Source organism: Lepidothrix coronata, unplaced genomic scaffold (assembly GCF_001604755.1).
Source record: "Lepidothrix coronata isolate B3197 unplaced genomic scaffold, Lepidothrix_coronata-1.0 Scaffold105, whole genome shotgun sequence".
In the NCBI taxonomy this organism is placed as follows: domain Eukaryota; kingdom Metazoa; phylum Chordata; class Aves; order Passeriformes; family Pipridae; genus Lepidothrix; species Lepidothrix coronata.
Genome location: NW_016690285.1, coordinates 612,508 through 630,698, shown reverse-complemented (window position 1 = coordinate 630,698; position 18,191 = coordinate 612,508).

Genomic DNA, 18,191 nt, shown 5'->3' with positions numbered 1-18,191 from the left:
TAAATGACTTTACAAAGTCCCTTGGTTCAGAGCAAGGCACAGGTTTTTGTGGAGACCTTGTTTAGCCCAAGAGTGGCCCGAGCCCTGCCTGGTTTTAGCACGGCTGAGCCCAAATTAACATTCCATTTGGGCTGCTTTGCAGACACAATCTATCTGCAACATGATATTTATCCCTCCAGCTGGCAGCTGTGGTGTCAAGTGCTGCAGATAGATGAGGCCATTACTACCATACAAATATTTTCTTTTTTTCCATGTTCACTCTTTGAAGGGATCACACAACACAAGGTTTGCAGCAAAATTGCACGGGGTGAGAGTCAAAATTCCCCCTTCTCATATAAAGACATTTGGATTCTCTACAGTCCAAAGATAAGGAGGGTGAGTGGTTGCTTTCTGTGGTTAGAAAAGCAAGTTCTACTTACAAGCAACTGGCAAAAAATACGATTTAATAAGTATTTAGCAACCTGGTTTGGAAAATGAAATTAGTATAGATTTGCTGTTAAGAATGCTCCCCAGCAAGAACAGATCTCTCATGAAAACCTCCTCTGAAAAAGAAGAAAAATCTCTTTTGTCTGACAAACTCCTGAATTAAGTAACACTTGGATGTTGAAAGATCACAACAGAGCTGGAACAAAAGAGAGGAGTCTACTGACTGAGAAAGCAAATCATTCAAATGTGCCTGGCAAAGGGTGCTGAGGGTTTGCTGTCTTGAGGGTTTTTAACCATCATTCAGGCTCCTGTCACTGTCTGGTTGAAACAAAAGTCTTCAGACTTGCAGGCACAGGGAACAGCTCATGAGTGTCTTCTTCTCATGGAGCAGGGAATCAGTGCCAAGCAAATCTGTCTCCTTCATTCTGGTCATGGATTTGTGTGTTGATGGTGGTGTTGGAGCGTTCGGGAATGAAGCTGTAGATGAAGAGCTTTCCAGGGCCTAAAGGGGCTCCAGGAGAGCTGGAGAGGGACTTTGGATGTGGGCTCGAGGGACGGGACACAGGGAATGGCTTCCCACTGCCAGAGGGCAGGGTGGGATGGGATACTGAGAAGGAATTCTTGGCTGTGAGGGTGGTAAGGCTCTGAGGTTGCCCAGAGAAGCTGTGGCTGCCCCTGGAAGTGTCCAAGGCCAGGTTGGATGGGGCTTGGAGGAACCTGGGCTAGTGGAAGGTGTCCCTGCCCATGGCAAGGGGTGGGATGAGACACAACCACAAACCATTCCGTGCTTCTCTGAGGATAAGGATGTAGGAGAGGCCTGGAGAGCATTAGGGACAATTGATAGATGTTTTCCCTCCAGATGGGTTGTTTAGGGGAGATGCTTTGCTGGATCTGCTGGTGATGGATGGGAAGGAACCAGGGATGTGCAGATCCATGGCAGCCCTGGCTCCAGTGCCCTTGGGATAATGGAATTTAAACCATTGAACCAGTGTGGGAAGTGAGAAGGGGCTGAGCCCTCGAGGGACTTGATCTGGCTTTGAAGTTGGCTCAGTCTGGAGCAGATGTTTGGACCAGACACTTCCAGAGGTCTTTCAGATGAGGTTATTCCATGAATGTCTGATTTCTCGGTTCTGTAACAAAATGGGGAATTAATGGAGGTTTATTTTATGAGCTCAGAATCTTTGTGCTGTGAATTTGCTTCAGTATTCAGTGATTTGTAGAGCTGGTTTTCTAACCCTTCCCTTGTCTTGTTTTCTGGCTATGACTTTTTGGGAATGGCTGATTTTGGGTTTCAGTGCTTTATCACGAAGGAGAGGCAAAACATAAAGCAAAATACATCTGCCTTTTAGTCTTAATAGTCCCCTCTAAAGTATCAATTCTCTGTTACTGATTTTAGCCTGTTTCTGTTGAAGAATCAAAATACAAAGTAAGTGAAAACTCATGTTCGTGCTGACTGGAAATGCACTTATTGTGAACCTTAGGAAATAACTGACTATAATTTTAGAGCATTGAGATAATTTACTAACCACATCTAACAGTACTAAAATAGAAATATCTCTAAACTTTCTCAGTATTTTATCTCTGAGTCCTTTTTTCTCTTTCAATCCAGGCTCAAGTCAATGTTCTGGCTCAGTTTCTCCTGCATTTGTGTAACATTGCAGTGGTTGGGCAGTAAATATCACAGTTATTTGGTTATAAGAACTAGGTCAGTTTGTTAAACAAGCAAACAAAAACACACTAGTGATGTTTCCTTTTAATAAAAATGTGTTTTTCTGAGTTCTATTAGTCCAGGAGCTCTGCTTTCATGTTTTTCTTGAAAAGTGCATAATTTGTATTCTTTTATCTTAAAAACCAATGATGTGCTTGGGAAGAAAATTCCTACATCCAGCTTAGTAGTTTAGGGTTTAGATTATTATCTAAGGGGTGGAATTCTTAGAAACCACCAGGTAAATTTACATTTCATTATTTGTCCTCTCCCTCCCAGCTTTCAAAATCCCTGGGAATTTGAGTCCCATGGATTCAGATGAAACTTTTAAAACTTCTGTTCCAATTTAACTTAACTTTTGATGAAGAAAATACTCAGCTTTCTTCTGCACTCCCTCTAGTGTTTAAGGTGCTCCATGGCTGAAAAGAGACAACAAATACAGATTTGTCTTCACCCAACCCTGGGAAAGAATTACTTGAATCTTTTATTTCTTCTTGCTTTAGTTCCTTTTGGGTTTGCTCTGGTGGGAGCTTAAGCCTGTTTGAGCTGGTAGCAAATGTGACCAGTTGTGCTTGAAAAATTAGGGTTAAGCTGAGCTTTAAAAGTAAAACAGCTTCAAAATTTGCCAAATTGAAAAGAACAATAAGAAAAAAAGCTTTTTCTGTCGGTCGGTGCCTCGTGGTTAATTTAGATTAATTTAGATTAATTTAGACACCACTAATTTTATCTAATCTTATATTCAAACGTCTATTTGTTGCAGTTCTTTGCAGTCACATTTAAACTGGGGCTGGAAAGAAAGACCTGGATGAAAGCAACTCGGATTTTTTCAGTTACATAAAACTCTGAAAGGCTTTTACAAATTGCTTCTGTGTGGGAGGCAGCTTGCTGCAAAGCTGTCACTTGAAACTTTATCAATCAGAAGACAGTGCTGGTTTTAATTATGCAGATTTTTCAAAGTAAAATAACTTTTTCTTTTTCTTTTTTTTTTTTTTTTCCCCTTGCCTGAAAATGTAGAACAGAGTCAGGTGAGATCTGGAACAATCTGAAAGATTTTTTGAAGAGTTTGCTGGGCTTAATTGAAATAGCTTCAAAAAGCTTGTGAAGAAGTGTAGTGTAGTTGAAGCTTTTTAGCTTTCTTCTTTATAAAAGAAAAAGGATCTTTCTCTCCTTGTTTGTTTGTGAAAATTGTCACTAACTTTTAATTATCTTTCTATCCAGCAAAGGTGCCCATCCCAGTGTGTCCCTGTTGTAAAGGTCTCCGCTCTCTGCATTTTTTTGGCCGAATTTAGGTGCCTCAAGCCCTAAAATAACGTGATTTGACAGAATTCTCTGGCCATCAGCACAGAGCAGGGGCTGTTAAACCCTTTCCCTTGTGCAGTTTGTTCTCCCCAGACAGACAAAATCACTGCAAACACCCCAATATCTGCTGTGCAAACCTCAAACCTTCTCTGGTCTGATTGTTCCAGGAGACATGACATCATGGCATCTCATGTATCTTCAGAGAGAAGAAGCTATGAGTCCAATTTTATGCTGCTTTAGCAAGAGAGAGGCTGGGAAAGGAATGTGAATTAATCATGACCACTCCATTTTGCTAATGTGTTTTTTGAGGGGGGAGACAGAGAGAGGGAAAGGCAGAGTGTTTCCTTTTGCTCTCCTGCTTTTTGGGTTGTTTGACTTGATTAGAAGTGGAATTATACTGTTTTTTTCTCACTCTCAAACATGCAGCACTAACATGTCATGTGTTGTGATGGATCTGTTCCCTAAACCCTCTTCTCCAGTGTTTATTGTGCAACACAGTTGGCACCACTACCTGTTGGAATTGGATATAATCATGATTTCTACCAGAAAAAGGCACTTCTGAGATGTGACAAAAACAATGAGCAGTTTTCCCTCTGATTTCTGCTGTTTTTCCCCCCTTTTCTTCAATTTTCACATCATCTCTCTTAATTTCCTCTCCTCTGGCAGTGCTGTCCTTTCCCTGAGCCTCATGAATGTAGGTTGTCTGAGAAATCCTCCCAGTGTGGGGGTGACTCGGAGCTTCTCCTCATCCCTTTCCACGGAATAGCTGGCAATAAAAATGATGGATTGCTTCTATCCTTCTGGGGTCCTTTCAAAAGCTTGGGTGACCTCAGTCAGGGTCACAGGTCCTCACCCTCAGACTCTTTACAGCTTCCCTTTTAATATCAGTGTGAACTTGCATTGCCTTCTCCTTGTGCTGTTCCTTCCTCAGCCTTCTGGCCACTTCCCTTCCCCCAGTTGCTTTGTCTTCTCCTCTAACTCTGCTTTAAATCACGTTGTATTTTTGGATTCAGCACCTACAAGGCTGTGACCCTTCCAGTGAACTTGCAGAACAGGCCATTCTGTGGGTTTGAGTCTCTCAGGGTCACAAGTGCTGCCTCTGCTCTCTGGGATTGGGGCACATCAAAGCCATCGTAGTTTTTTGGCGTTCAGGTTCGGAGCCAAAAAAAGAAATGTGGCCATAACTTTGGGAATTTATGTCTCCCAAACCATGAGCTCTTTTAGGTCAGTCAAACAAAAGTGCCAACTGCTATGGATGTGCTCTTTTATTCCTCCAGCTCCTAAACTCCTGGCTCATCAAAAAAAAAAAAATCATCAGGCCTATTGCAGATGTAAAGACAGGTTTGCAGAGGCATTCCCAGAGATCCCAGTCTCTGCCTCTGCCCTTTCCTTTGAGAAGACCTTTGAGTGCAGAGGAGCTTGTTTGAAGGCTGGTTTCTGTTCTCAGGCCTGCAGAAGAAGTCCTTGACTTCATTTGTGTAATCAAAGGGAGAGGGAAGCTCTTCAGCACAGCCCTTGCCACCCTGAGGCAAAGGAGAACTTCTTGGTGCTGCCCTGGAGCAGCTCGTGTGGAGCAGCACGTGGAGCTTGTGACCTCCTGATAATCCAATCTGTGGGTTAACAAGCAGCCCTTGGTGCCTTTGGAGCATTCAGGCTGTTCAGGAGCCACAGCCAGAAACTTCTCTTCACAACAGAATCATCAAAGCTGGAAAAGCCCTCCAGGATCAGAGTCCAGCCGTTCCCCCAGCACTGCCTATTCCACCACTGACCCGTGTCCCCAAGTGCCCCATCCACATGTTTTTTGGACACTTCCAGGCATGGTGACTTCCCCACTGCCCTGGGCAGCCCCTTCCAGTTCTTGATCATCCCTTCAGTGAAGAAATTTTCCCCAATATCCAGCCTAAACCTCCCCTGGCACAACTTCAGACAAGTTTCCTCTTGTCTTCTCCCTTCTTACCCAGGAGAAGAGACTGACCCCCACCTTCCTTCCTGCTGTTCCAACTCCAACAAGATATGAGGGAGACATTCCCCTTTGAGCCTGTTCTTGGATGCTGAACCCAAGCAATCACAGGTGTTCTTACAACACTTCATAAACCCACATAGAAGCCAAATTCCACTCTCTTGTTTACTTGCCTATGAATTATGCCTGGAAATTACCTAAATTTATTTGCAACTAGTTGAGCATCTTGTGATTCAGAGGTGTCTTCCCAGTAGCACTGCAGTAGATGGTTACTCACATCTAGCAAAGCCTCCAAATTTTATTTTCAAGCTGCAGACTGTGAAGTGGGATTGACAGTTGCTGAAATTTATGGCATTTGTAGTTGTAAAAGCAAATGTACCATTTGAAGGAGCACAGGATTACAGGCTCCACATCCTGACATTTCTTCATCGGGGTAGTGCAGAAAGAAGAGGGGAATTCAACACTCAAAGGTTTGGAACCAAGGGCAGGGCTCTAGAAGCTGGCAAAATCTGCTCTTAAAATTCTCTCCCCTCACTTAGGAAAATGGGGTGATTTAAAATGCCATTCTGAGATTGACATGAAAATTTGAAGGCTGTATCAGCGACTGTTATGTAAATGGTTCTTGAAAAGTCTCTGGATCATTTACTCAGAGGTGTATTTAAAGGAGGAAATGACTTATTCATACATTGTTTCATGAACTCATACTGTGATTTTTTTTTTTCCCCCCCAAACTGCTTGAAAGGAAACTCAAAGGATTATGAGAGTGTAGAAACCCACGTGATAAACAAGGGCAGTGGAGTGGGTATGGAGGTGACAGGAAAACAAAACCTGGGAATAAATACTGAGCAAACAACAGAGGCAACAAAACAAGCTGAATGAATTTGCTGAGCAAAGTCTTGACAAGAGATCTCTTCACGGGAAGGATTCTGGTCTCTTTTTATAGGGTATTGGGTGCTTTTAATCCTGGAGAAATTATTTTTCTAACCCTGAGAAGGTGGAGTGGTTTTGGTCAAGGAGGTGACAAAGGGAAACGTGACAACTGAATTCCAGAAAAAATACCAGGACAACGTAGTCAGGATGTCACTGGTGTGTGGAGGGTGAGGCTTTCAGGCTGGTTTTTTCTTGCTCCCCTGAACTTGTGTGAGGAGGACACTGCAAGACAAGAACCTGAGCACGGGGAAGCAGAGAGAGACATGACCTTGGAGGGGAAAAAAAAGGCCAATTTGGCAAAGCTAATTTTACAAGGTTTGTTTAGAGCAGCAGGTACCTTCCTGAAATAGGAGGCAGGAGAGCTGTTTAATTCCTGGATTTCCTATTCTTTCGGGGTCCTGTGTAACTTTGCACAAGGGGTTTAACCCTTCATTTGATTCTTTTCCACTTGTAAAGAGGAAATTCTGCTTTCACCTTTGCAGGAGGGCATTAGGAGGGACCAACCTCCTGGGATTGGGAGCTGCTGGGATCCTTCAGTGCTGTGAACCACATCATTGCCTGGATAATAAGCAGGGAGAGACTAATACCAAGATCCTTCCCAATAATAATATTGCTGACCCCAGTTTTCACAATTACATATTTGTGATTTGATTTATTCTTTCTAAAAATCTTTTTTTTTTAATGTCTCTTTTTTTCTGATTTAATGAAATCAAATCTCTATCCAGTCCTTCACTTTATCAGGATTGTTCTGTTTATCCACATAGAGCCACAAGATTATTGTAGCACAGAAGAGCTTTACATGTTAGGTAACTTTGGTAAGCATAGTTTTTAATTTTTTAAATACTTAATTGTCATAATGTTGAGCATTGCCTTAAAAAAAAAGTCTGTGGGAAACATCAAACCCTCTCCTTCAAACATCTCTTGGTAGAGAAATGATCACAAAGAAAGCCCTGTTTGCTGAACAGGCTGTAATTCCCCAATTTGTGGATCAGGTTCACGTTGGAAGCTGTGTCCGTAACGAAAAGGCACCATGGAATATCTTCAATTGGATGTTTCTGCTCCTGTGAAATTGTAATTGAAGTATTAAACTGACCGTGGGCTTTCCTTTAAGCTCAGATTAATTTCTAAGTTTACAGATCCAAGCACCCTCTCTAATGTTACATGTGGGCTTAAGTTTGAGTGCACTTTTATTCTTTGTTCTCAAACTTATTTTTTGTACTGCTTATTAATCATTGTGGGTCAGTTCAAGCAGATGGCAAATAAGTTTGGAAAAGGCTAAATGTTGCCTGCTATGAAAATATAACTTTATATTAAACAGATGTCCAGAGGGAATAGCTTTTCATCATCATGGAGAGTATTTTAAAAGCTGTTGTCTTCTATCCTCTCACAGACCAGCTTTGGTAAAAAAAAATAGGGTTGTTGAGCTCAGTATAATCAATAACTTGACTAATTTTCCTTTGAGAACCACAGGCTCCTTCAGGCTGAGGTTTGATTTGGTATCTTTTTCTGGAATCTGTGCAAACCCTTCCAGAATTAGAGACTCATTAAGGTTGGAAAAGGCTTCCAAAATCATCAAGTCCAATCTTTGGCTGAACACCACCATGGCTAAACCACATCCCAAACTGCCACATCCACTTGTCTTTTGGACTCTTCCATGGATGGTGATTCCACCACTTCCCTGGGTGGTTTGTGCCAAAGCCTGACCCCTCTTTCAGTGATGGAAGTTTTCCTGCTATCTAATCTAAACGTCTCCTGCCTTGGCTTGAGAGAGGACTTGGTCTGGGATGATGAAGAGCTTCTAGTCAGGATGGCCTTGGATCTGTGAAGGTTTGGGAAGTTTTGATGCATTCTGATCTTGACAACTGACCCTCATGGAGGGGCTGCCACTCCTTCACTTCAAAAAATACTAAATTTCAGAAATCCCTGGCTCTTACCATCGTGATATTCTCAGTTTTGTCAGAGTTTTACCTGACAATCAAAATTTCCCAAGATGCCAGAGTGGCTCTGAAATACTGATACCCTGTGGATCCAAATCTCCATGAAACTACTGCTGGCTCCAGCTGCTGTAGTTTGGATAGAGAATAACATTGACAAATTTAATGTAGAGCTTCTACTCTTGCATTTTTGTTTGATTTTAAGATGCCTATGCACATTTTGGAGGTAGAGCTGCAGAAACCTTCCTGGTTTTGCAGTTCACATTCATTAATGGCTTTTAATGAATCAACCAGAGTCAAAATTCTTGCCACAGCCACGTGAGGAGAATTATGGTTCAGATCTCCTTGGCTTTGTGTCTGTGTTCAGCTGTCTCTGGACCTGAAGGCAAAGGTGAAGATTTAGGGTCATAAAAAAGTGGAAAGGTAATAGTTTGTTTCTCATATTTATCTTTGCCAGTTGTGCAGAAAATACACCTTTGACCTGTGAACTCCTCCATGCAATGCAGTGATTTATTGGGCTACATTGAGATGAGAACTTATTTTTTTAATAAAGTACAGCTCAAAAGCTTAATTCTGAACCATGTTTGCTCAGTGCCCCCTTTCTGGGCCCAGTTTAGAAATGTCCCTGAAGGAATCCTGGTTTTTGCCTCCCCAGTGTGCTGCTGGGGGAAAAGGCTGTGCTGAGCCTCCAGAGCCAGTTTTAAACAAAGGTTCAGTCAATGCAGACACTATGATTGGATTTTATGGCATTTTATGCACGAGCCAAACAAGAGGAATCTTGTGCTTGAGAAATCCCTTTGTGGCAGCAGGAAGGACTTAGTCATGTAACCCTGGAATGGCAGGAGGGAGAAAAGCAAGGAAGAAAATGGTGCATGGGAAAATTAAGCCTAAAATCAAGGTGTGGTTAAATAATACTTGTTTTTCAGCAGAGAAAAAAACGTGTAACTCAAACACTGAAGATAGTACACTTATAAATCTGAAGAATAAATCAAGAGAAAAGCACGTGTTTAGGCCAAGTGTCCCTCTTAAAATATATAAACATGATATTTCTTATTCCAGTTAAGAAATAAGAACTTCAAGGCAGTAAAAACAAGGATTTTTTTTTTGCTTGACTCCACAAGGTAATAACTCACACAGTCCATCTCCATGTGATCTACACATGCTAAAGGCAGATAAATCAAGGGGTGGATAAGAGTTATTAATTGCCCACACAAAAGAGCTGGGGCCTGACATCATGTGGGTGGAAGGGATGATCAAACCAGAGCGGATTTTGCAGAGAACAGTGTGAGGAAAAACACTTTCCCTGAGCCTTCCCAGATGGATTTTCCCATGCCTTCCACCGTTTGGCTTTATGGGAGAAGTTTTAAAGTGGTGAAAGCAGAATTAAACTTCTCTTCCCTATTTTGCCTCTCTGAGTTTTGTCTCTTTAAGGCCTGGTAAAGGACCATCCTGCCTTGATGTGAACGTGGATCAAAGCCTGGCTCATTCAGTGCCCCCAAACACCTGATTATCTTTGGTTCCTCTTTAATTTGCTGTCTGTGTGTGAATATCTGGTTGGGATTGAGACTTGGCAGCGAAGCAGATGTTGGTCTGGACTCCGTGTTGCTTGTATATTGTAAGAAAAATGTTCTGTATATTGAAAGAAAAAGCAATAGATAACGCCTTGAGGTTTCAAATCCCACAAAATTGGGCTTTGCCTCACATTTCTTCTTATTTTATTGGACTAAACCAGTTGCTTATTTTCATTTGCTGTTCAGAAAGTGAAAATATGTGAGTGAATTCATATATGAACATCCTTAATTGTGGCAGACAGTTCAATAAATAACTGAAAGTGTATTTTTCAATGCCATTGCTCTGACATGCTGAACACTTTTAGAGGCAAACCAAGCCAGATCTCTGTGATTTTTATTTTTTTTAATTTTTTTTTCATTCAGTAGCCCCAAATCCCCAGTGCTGTGAGGAGCCTTTTGTGCACACAATCACGTCTTTTAGGTATTTAGATATTCAAAGCACCTTCTGTGCAGAAGCATCAGGGATCAGGGCCTAATGGGACAAGAAGCAGAAGAAAGAGCTCATTGTCAGGAGGTAATAACTCCTTGTCATTCTCCGTGGGAGGCTGGTGGAGGTTAAAAAAAATTGGGAAAGATTGTTGCTAAGCGCTTGCCAGATCATCTCTTGGTTCACCAGCAGCCAGGATAGCCTGGATTTAAGATCTCCTCTCCAGGAAGTTTGAAATAACTGTCCTGCAGCCTTTTACTGGGAAGTGAAGGTGAATTTACTTAGTTCTCTGAGAGAAATACATACAGCTAAGTATTAAAAATACAGCATTATCTGACCCCTGTGAGGGGAATATCTGGAGAGCCTTCTGGAATATCTTCATGTTACTGTTTTTCCATTAGGATCTCGTATTTATTGCTTTTGATTTTATTGATATTTAGAAATACATGGTTGGAATTTGATCCTGAACCCACATTTTTCTGTGAATTATCCTTATGGGGATGTGAGAGGGGACAATTTGGGGGTGGCAGCGTGGGGATTCCTCATTAATTAATCACTGGTTACTCATTTGGAGATTTCCTTTACATCCATTATGGAAACTTGTTTCCCAGCTGGAAACCTTATCAGAATCCCTTCCTGCAGATGAAAGCCACTGATTGCCCTGCAAAGCCAGAGAGGAGGCTCTTTGACATTTGTTAGTTGGCTGATCTGTTTGAGAAATCTTACATAAACTGCAGGAGGGGAGCTGCCAATTCCTGCACGTTGGAGGAGAATTGATTCCTTATTTGGAGAGGTTTGCTCCTACTCGGGGCCACAACAGTGGTTTCCAAACTCCTCTGGTATTTGATGACTGTGGCATAACTTTGGAGACCTTTTGTGAGCTTTCTATTCCTCCTTTCAGCTGCTTTGAGATAACTGGGTGGCAGTTTGGGACAGAGTCCTTTGAGCTTTGCTGCCTTTGGAAGGTTTGTTGTGATGGAGGAAAGATGGGCTTTTTCTATGACCTAAAACTCCCATGGGAAGCCCCAAAACTGAACTACTCCCTTTCCTTCTTTTTACCTGGATTTTTTGTTTTGTTTTGTTTTGTTGAGGAATAGAAAACAGCAGGATGAGAATTTGAGTTTCTGAGAGACATCAAGGGTGGCTGCTCAGCTTCAGGAAGGGTCCTCACCTTCATGTCCATGGACAACAGCAGCAGGGGCTGATCCTTTTCTTTGGCTGTGGTTGTGTCTGCACAGTGGGATCCTGCTTTGGTGGTCCCTTGGGACAAGGGGCACTGTCCAGGGAAGGGAACTGAGCTGGGGAAGGGGCTGGAGCAGCAGGAGGGGCTGAGGGAGCTGGGGGGGCTCAGCCTGGAGAAAAGGAGGCTCAGGGGGGACCTTCTGGCTCTGCAACCCCCTGACAGGAGGGGGGAACCAGGGGGGTTTGGGCTCTGCTCCCAGGGAACAAGGGACAGGAGGAGAGGGAATCACCTAAAGCTGCATCAGGGGAGGTTTAGATTGGATGTTGGGAAAATTTCTTCTTGGAAAGGGTTATCCAGCCCTGGCACAGCTGCCCAGGGCAGAGGTGGAGTCCCCAGCCCTGGAAGGATTTCAAAGCCCTGTGGATGTGGCACTTGGGGACAGGGCTCAGTGGTGGCCTGGGCAGTGCTGGGGGAATGGTTGGACTTGATGGTCTTAAAGGCCTTTTCCATGTGATTCCATGATTCAATGGCCATCAGGGTCACTTCTGCAGCAGTGGTGTGAAGCCAGATTTGGGGGGTGGATTCGATCCTCCTTCCATGGTAACTTCTGTCAGCGAATCTAGTGCAGGAACACCTGTGATTAATCACTTTTGTGGGCTATGGTGGTGCTGCCAATGCTGTATTTTGAGGGCTTCAGAAATACACTGGAAAGACTTCAGAGTCTCTTTCTCTTCCCTGTGACCTTTACATAAATTCAACTCCCCCTCTGCACAATGCTTTCCTCAGTTTACCTATTTTTTCCCTCCTTTTATTTGATGAACTGTTTGTTTAGAAATGTGTATTACTGTTTCTCTGGAATTTATTTGCTAACTACCGTCTCCAGAGTTGGTTTTACATGTTTAATTTTATTATGTTCATGAGGCAACGTTGGCAGGAACAGCACTATAAAAAGCATCCATTTCATGGAGTGGTACAAACATGTTTTCAGCTGAATTGATGACACTGAATATAAAACACTTCTCATTTACTCTTCCCCTTAAGGTTTGTTTAATGAACTAAAGTTTTTTCTTATTACTTAGAGGTGCAGTTCTTTTTACCCATCCAGAAAGGATACAAAACATAATGTGAGTTTATAGCTGCCATCTCTTGAAAATAACCTATTTAAGGAACCTTTCTCTATCCATCTTAGTGTGTAATGGGAATTCCTCTCCTTTTTTTCTTAGTATTTCTATTTGAACTCTTTGTTGTGAACAAATGAATAAAAAGTGACTAAAAATGAGGAGTTCTGGATTAAGAAACCAGGTGGGAAGGTATCAAAATTGGGATGCAGATACATCTTTATACTTGGGGAACTTGAGACCATTTTTGGGATTGAGACCACAGTTTTTGGTCTTCAGCTTGACACTGCCTGGGAAGAAACAGCCCTGATTTATTGGATTGACATAAAATATTTCTTGCTGGCAGTGGGATAATGGTAATTAAAATGTTCATCACTACTTATGTAGATGCTTTGCAGGAGGCTCTTCCTTAGGCTGTGATGAGAACACGCGTGTTTCCAACGCCGTTCCCTACGTCGGTGTCTGGAGGCTGGAAGTGGTCCTGCCTCACACTTGTGCATCCAGGACTCATCCCAGTGCTTAAGCAATTTTTTGGAGAGGTGGTACAGGTATTTCAGGTCACATGAGGGAGCTGGGGAGGAGCAGATGGATAAAGCAGAGCCTGAAGTGAGATCCTCTGACCGTGCCGCTTTCCCTTGTACAGTATTGATGCTCAATTAGTGCTTCACCAAGGGCTTCATCACTCCAGCTGACCTATAATTTAATATAAATATTGAAAATACTTTGAACAAGGTGTTGCATAAAGGGCTTTGTCATATGTTCACACTGTTGTAACTCTTAGTCCTCTGGTGTAGCTCCTTTTTCCACCTCTGGCACTTGTGTGTCGACAGCGGCTTCACCTGGAGCAGCTCCAGGCTGGCCAAAAATCGACCCTTTATCAAACTTCCCACCCACCTGAAGGGCAAATTCAAGTGGCCAACATCAGTGCCACTGCACACCAATAATGGGCATCACATCCAGAAGATGCCACATGCCTGACTGAATATCTGAGAGACACAGGAGGCTTTGAACAGAACGAGTTTTTGAGCCAATGACTTCTCAAAGGCTGTCAGAATAATCATTTTTCCCCTGATTTCAGTCAATTGCCGTCTGACAATTGAAAAGCAAAACTATTCAGAGAGCGTTCACCCACGCTGGTGCCTGATCCTCAGTGCTCTGCAGCCATATCCTTGGAATAAAAAGGAAAAGAACACATATGAAGCACCAAATGGAGGTTGTTAAACATGGAGCATATGTGCTATTTAGCTTTGGAACCACGGGGAGGTTGTGGAGCCATCCTTGGGAAAGGAGGCAAATGAATTTCCTGTACATCAAAATAATTTGTAACAAATGGATCATGGGAAGATTGTTGAGTTAAGGGGCACAATGCAGATGACAGAGCCCTGAAATTCAGTTTACAACTGAATTTCATGGTGCAATAATGGAGTTCAGGCAGTTGTAGGAATGTGATTAAACACAGAGCATGATAATGATTGGAAAAGGGTTTTAATTTGGTTTTGATGGACTTTGCAATCTCCTGAGTATGGCTTGGAAACACAGTTCCAGTTCTCACCAACACTATTGAATCTGAACTCCGAATTACTGAGTAATAATCATGAATTCCAGATTAATTGTGTCAAACCTGGACTCAGACTTCAGTTAAAGTGCCATGGTTTGGGTTTACCTGCCCATGTGATTCTCAAAACTGTCGTTAGAACTCAGAATGCAACATGAATTCATTTTTTTTTTTCTTTTATTGGATGAGGGGGGGGGCAAAGAAGATGCCAAAGGCTACCCACAAAGCAAACATTGTGCAGCACATATCAAATGTGATCTGAACATCAGTGATTACATTTTTAGTAGGATGAGTGTTCTGACTGAAAGGCAGCAATCTGTCACTTGGCCTTTCTGTGACATTCAGTGTATTGAAATTACCAGGGAAAGATTGCTTTTTGACATGCTAAATTAACTAAGTTAGAAAGTTGAGCTTTTTCATCCCTGCTAATTGTTACAGGGAGAGGGGAGAGCTGTTTGTCTTTTGTATCCAAAGCAGGAGATTCAGACAGCAATTGATAAAAAATTTAAAAAAAAATTATATTCTCCTTAAAGGTCATTTTTGGAAGGAGTTGAATTGGTTGACTAAGAGGAACAACTTTTAATCAGAGCTGTGACAATGCAGTGATTGTGCTGGATTCTGGATGCCCCATCCCTGGAAGTGTCCAAGGCCAAGTTGGATGGGGCTGGGAGCAACTTGGGATGGTGGAAGGTGTCCCTGCCCGTGGCAGGGGGTTGGAACAAGATGTTCTTTAAAGTCCCTTCCAACAGTTCTAGAATTCTGGGATTCTACAATTGAGTCATTCCTGGGGTTGCTCATGTTTTCTCCTCGCTGTGGCTTCAGGTGCAAACCAAATATTTACTTTCTTTTCAGTAATAAAGGCACTAAGTTTGGATCAGGAAATGTTTTTGTTGGTGGTAGTTTGTTTTCTTCTTGAAGTGAACGAAGACAAGGCCAAACAATTGCTCATATAGAAGTCAATCTTCCATAAAGAGATGGAAGACCTGGCAACTACATTAGTAGGTGGAGAGTAAATGATATAAAAGAATATTTTAGGCATCTAGGAATTTGTCTTCGTGCCCATGAATTGTGATGTTTCATTCCTGTTTTTTTTTTCTCTTGTTGTTTTGTCTTCAGAGATGTAAAAACCCAAGCTGACCTAAAGATAAATGATGCTTCTTGAAATACAGTGCAAAGCCTGCTGCAATCACAGCCCTTGTGGTTTACTAAAAATTGAACAACAAAATGCTTTTTCTAAATGTTTCCTTTAGAACGGGCTATGTTCTTTTCCCCTTTCTACTTAGGCTACTAAATGCAATTTTTTAATTACAATTTTTTTTACAATTAATTTTCAATTTTTTTTTTATTAATGTAATTTTCATTTCTGATAAATGATAAATCCATGTAAATTGTGTGGGTGGTTGTACTGGGACCCTCTGTAAAGCTGAGACCTCTTAGATCTGAAATTCTGTTTACTCAAGCAGTCATTATTTACAGATGTCAACAAGCCTATTTATTTATAGCTCCTAGACAACTTGAGTTCTGGATGAATGTGTAAATGAAATTTTTGGAGGCTTTTAATTGGTTGTTCAGTATCTACATCAGTGACCTGGTAGTGCAAGATGGATTTCACTGGTATTTATTAATTATCTGAGAGGTCTCCAGCCTTGATTTCCTATTCTTAGGTGTCAGATGTGAATTCCTAGGCCTTGTACTAAGCAAGTACTTGGAGAAATACTTGTCTAGTCTGTGTGGGAGAGAATTAGAATCATAGAATCACAAAATCATGGAATAGTTGGATGAGACATTAAAGTTCATCTCATTCCACCCCCTGCTATGGGCAGGGACACCTTCCACTATCCTAGGTTGCTCAAACCCTGTCCAACCTGGCCTTGGACAGTACCTGTCATGAAAGACAGATTTCACTGGTGTTTGTCAATTATCTGGGATGTGGTGGAATTAAGAAAGGATGAAATTAAGACCAGATCCCTGTCCATGAGATGTTAGACCTACTTTTATTCTTCCTGAGGCAGAAAGTGCTACCAAAGCGTGTGAGATGGATGAGTAGATGACCCAACACATTTGAGTTCGGTACTGATTTTGATACAAAGAGGTGAAATTCAAAGCTGAGCTTGCAAGTGGGTGTTTCTGGGCACACCCAGGGGGTTTTTGGCTCTCTCCAGCCCCAGGTGAGCAACGTGGGCAGAGCCGTGAGCGCAGCCGAGCGTGCGGAATTGCGAAGAGAGGATTCTGTGGGCAGCCTGACTTATTGCCAGGCAAATTTAGATGAATGGAAGCATCAAGTGCATCGCTTCTGACAGGATGTAAGTGCATGAATTAGAGAAGGCTGTGCTCATTCAGCCTGCTCCTGGAAGGCAGGCTCAGGTAGCAATGGCAGTTTGTCACCAGGTTAGGGAATTTTGATTTAGGATGTGTGGCCTACAAAGGTGAGGCCGCTTGCGTTGCCCATCCTCCCACTGGTAGTGCCATCCTGGGAGGTGGATTAATGGGATGAGATGAAGATGAAAGGAGAGGAAAATATAGCCTGTGATTTATGGGTATGTACCTACAGGCACATATAAGTCTGCTCGGATCTGACTTGCATCCAAGGAAATAACTCTTACTTGGGGTGAAACCACAGGAATTCAGGGTGATGGTGTGAACAGCATCCCTTCCCAAACAATGAGGCCAGGGAGGGGCAGTGCTGTGATAGCTTCCTGCAGAGCTCACCTTGGGACTGAGGCTAACAGGAGATGGAGAGATTGATTTGGGGAGGACTATGCATTTAATGGGTGATTTAGGAAAATACATGAGGAAAAAGCCATGAGGATGTTGTTTTGTCAAGTCTTTACTTTTTCTGTGTCATGGATGGGGAGAAAAGGAGCACAAAGCACTGACAACCTGATCCGACCCCTATAATTTAATGTGTGTGAGGAGGAAAGGTGCAAGGCTGATTTCAGGAAAGCTTTGTTTTCTATTACTCCAGGCAGTGCTTCCTTTACAAGGTGTTTAATTCCCATAAACACCCAAATATCTGGAGACTCACAGAATTGCTCCTGTGAAGGCATCCTTGACTTGCCTGGGCTCTGCCAGACAGACAGAGGTCCCATTGCCAAACCTGCTCCTCGTGTGCATGATGGGGAAGGCCAGAAGTTGTTGCTGTCCCATCCCTGGAAGCATCCAAGGCCAGGTTAGACAGGGCTTGGAGTAACCTGGGATAGTAGAAGGTGTCCCTGCCCATGGCAGGGGGTGGAAGGAAATGAACTTTAAGGTCCCTTCCAACTCAAAGCATTCTGGGATTCTATGATTATTATGCATCAAAAAGACCCACATTAAATAAATAAAATGTTGTTTATTAATTAGAAAAATAAAGGATGGCACAATGCATGTAGAGAAATGAAGAAGGAAGCAGTTGAGTCACTTTATCACAAGGATTCAAACTCTTTTAATTATAGACCAAACTAGTTCATAAAAGCAAAGAGAGAAAATGAGACCTCTTAGAAGGGTACAGTGCACTGTCAAATCTTCTCCCATCTTGTGGTAATTAGTAGGTAGAAGATGTGGTGCTTCACATCCTGGCACCCTCCTGTTCCACTCTGCACGTTTGTACACACAGATTTCAACAGGGGAGCAGAGGATTGGGGTGTAGGTGGAAACTGTGCCTCAAAAGTTAATCTTTAAGCTTATGGATCTAAGAAGTGAGAGACTGAGGACAGGTATATAATAATGTTCCCCAATATTTTGGCTTGCTGGGTGAAGACACTTTCTTTAAGCTAATTTTTATACTTAAAAGTTTGTAAAACATGTGATATGAGCTGCTGTGAAGGAATGTAAGAGGAAAAATATCCTTGGATTTTAGTATTTCAGGAAGACTCTTGATAATTCCTGATGATTTTCTCTTTCAAACTGCTTTCTCTACATAACTTGTTTTAATGCCTTTGAGGGGAACCAGGATGGACCATGGTTCAGTACCTAAAGGGGATCCAAGATACTGGAGAGGGGCTTTGGGCAAGGGATGGGAAAAGGGGGAATGGCTTCCTGCTGCCAGAGGGCAGGGTTAGATGGAATATTGGGAAGAAATTCTTCCCTGGGAGGGTGGGGAGG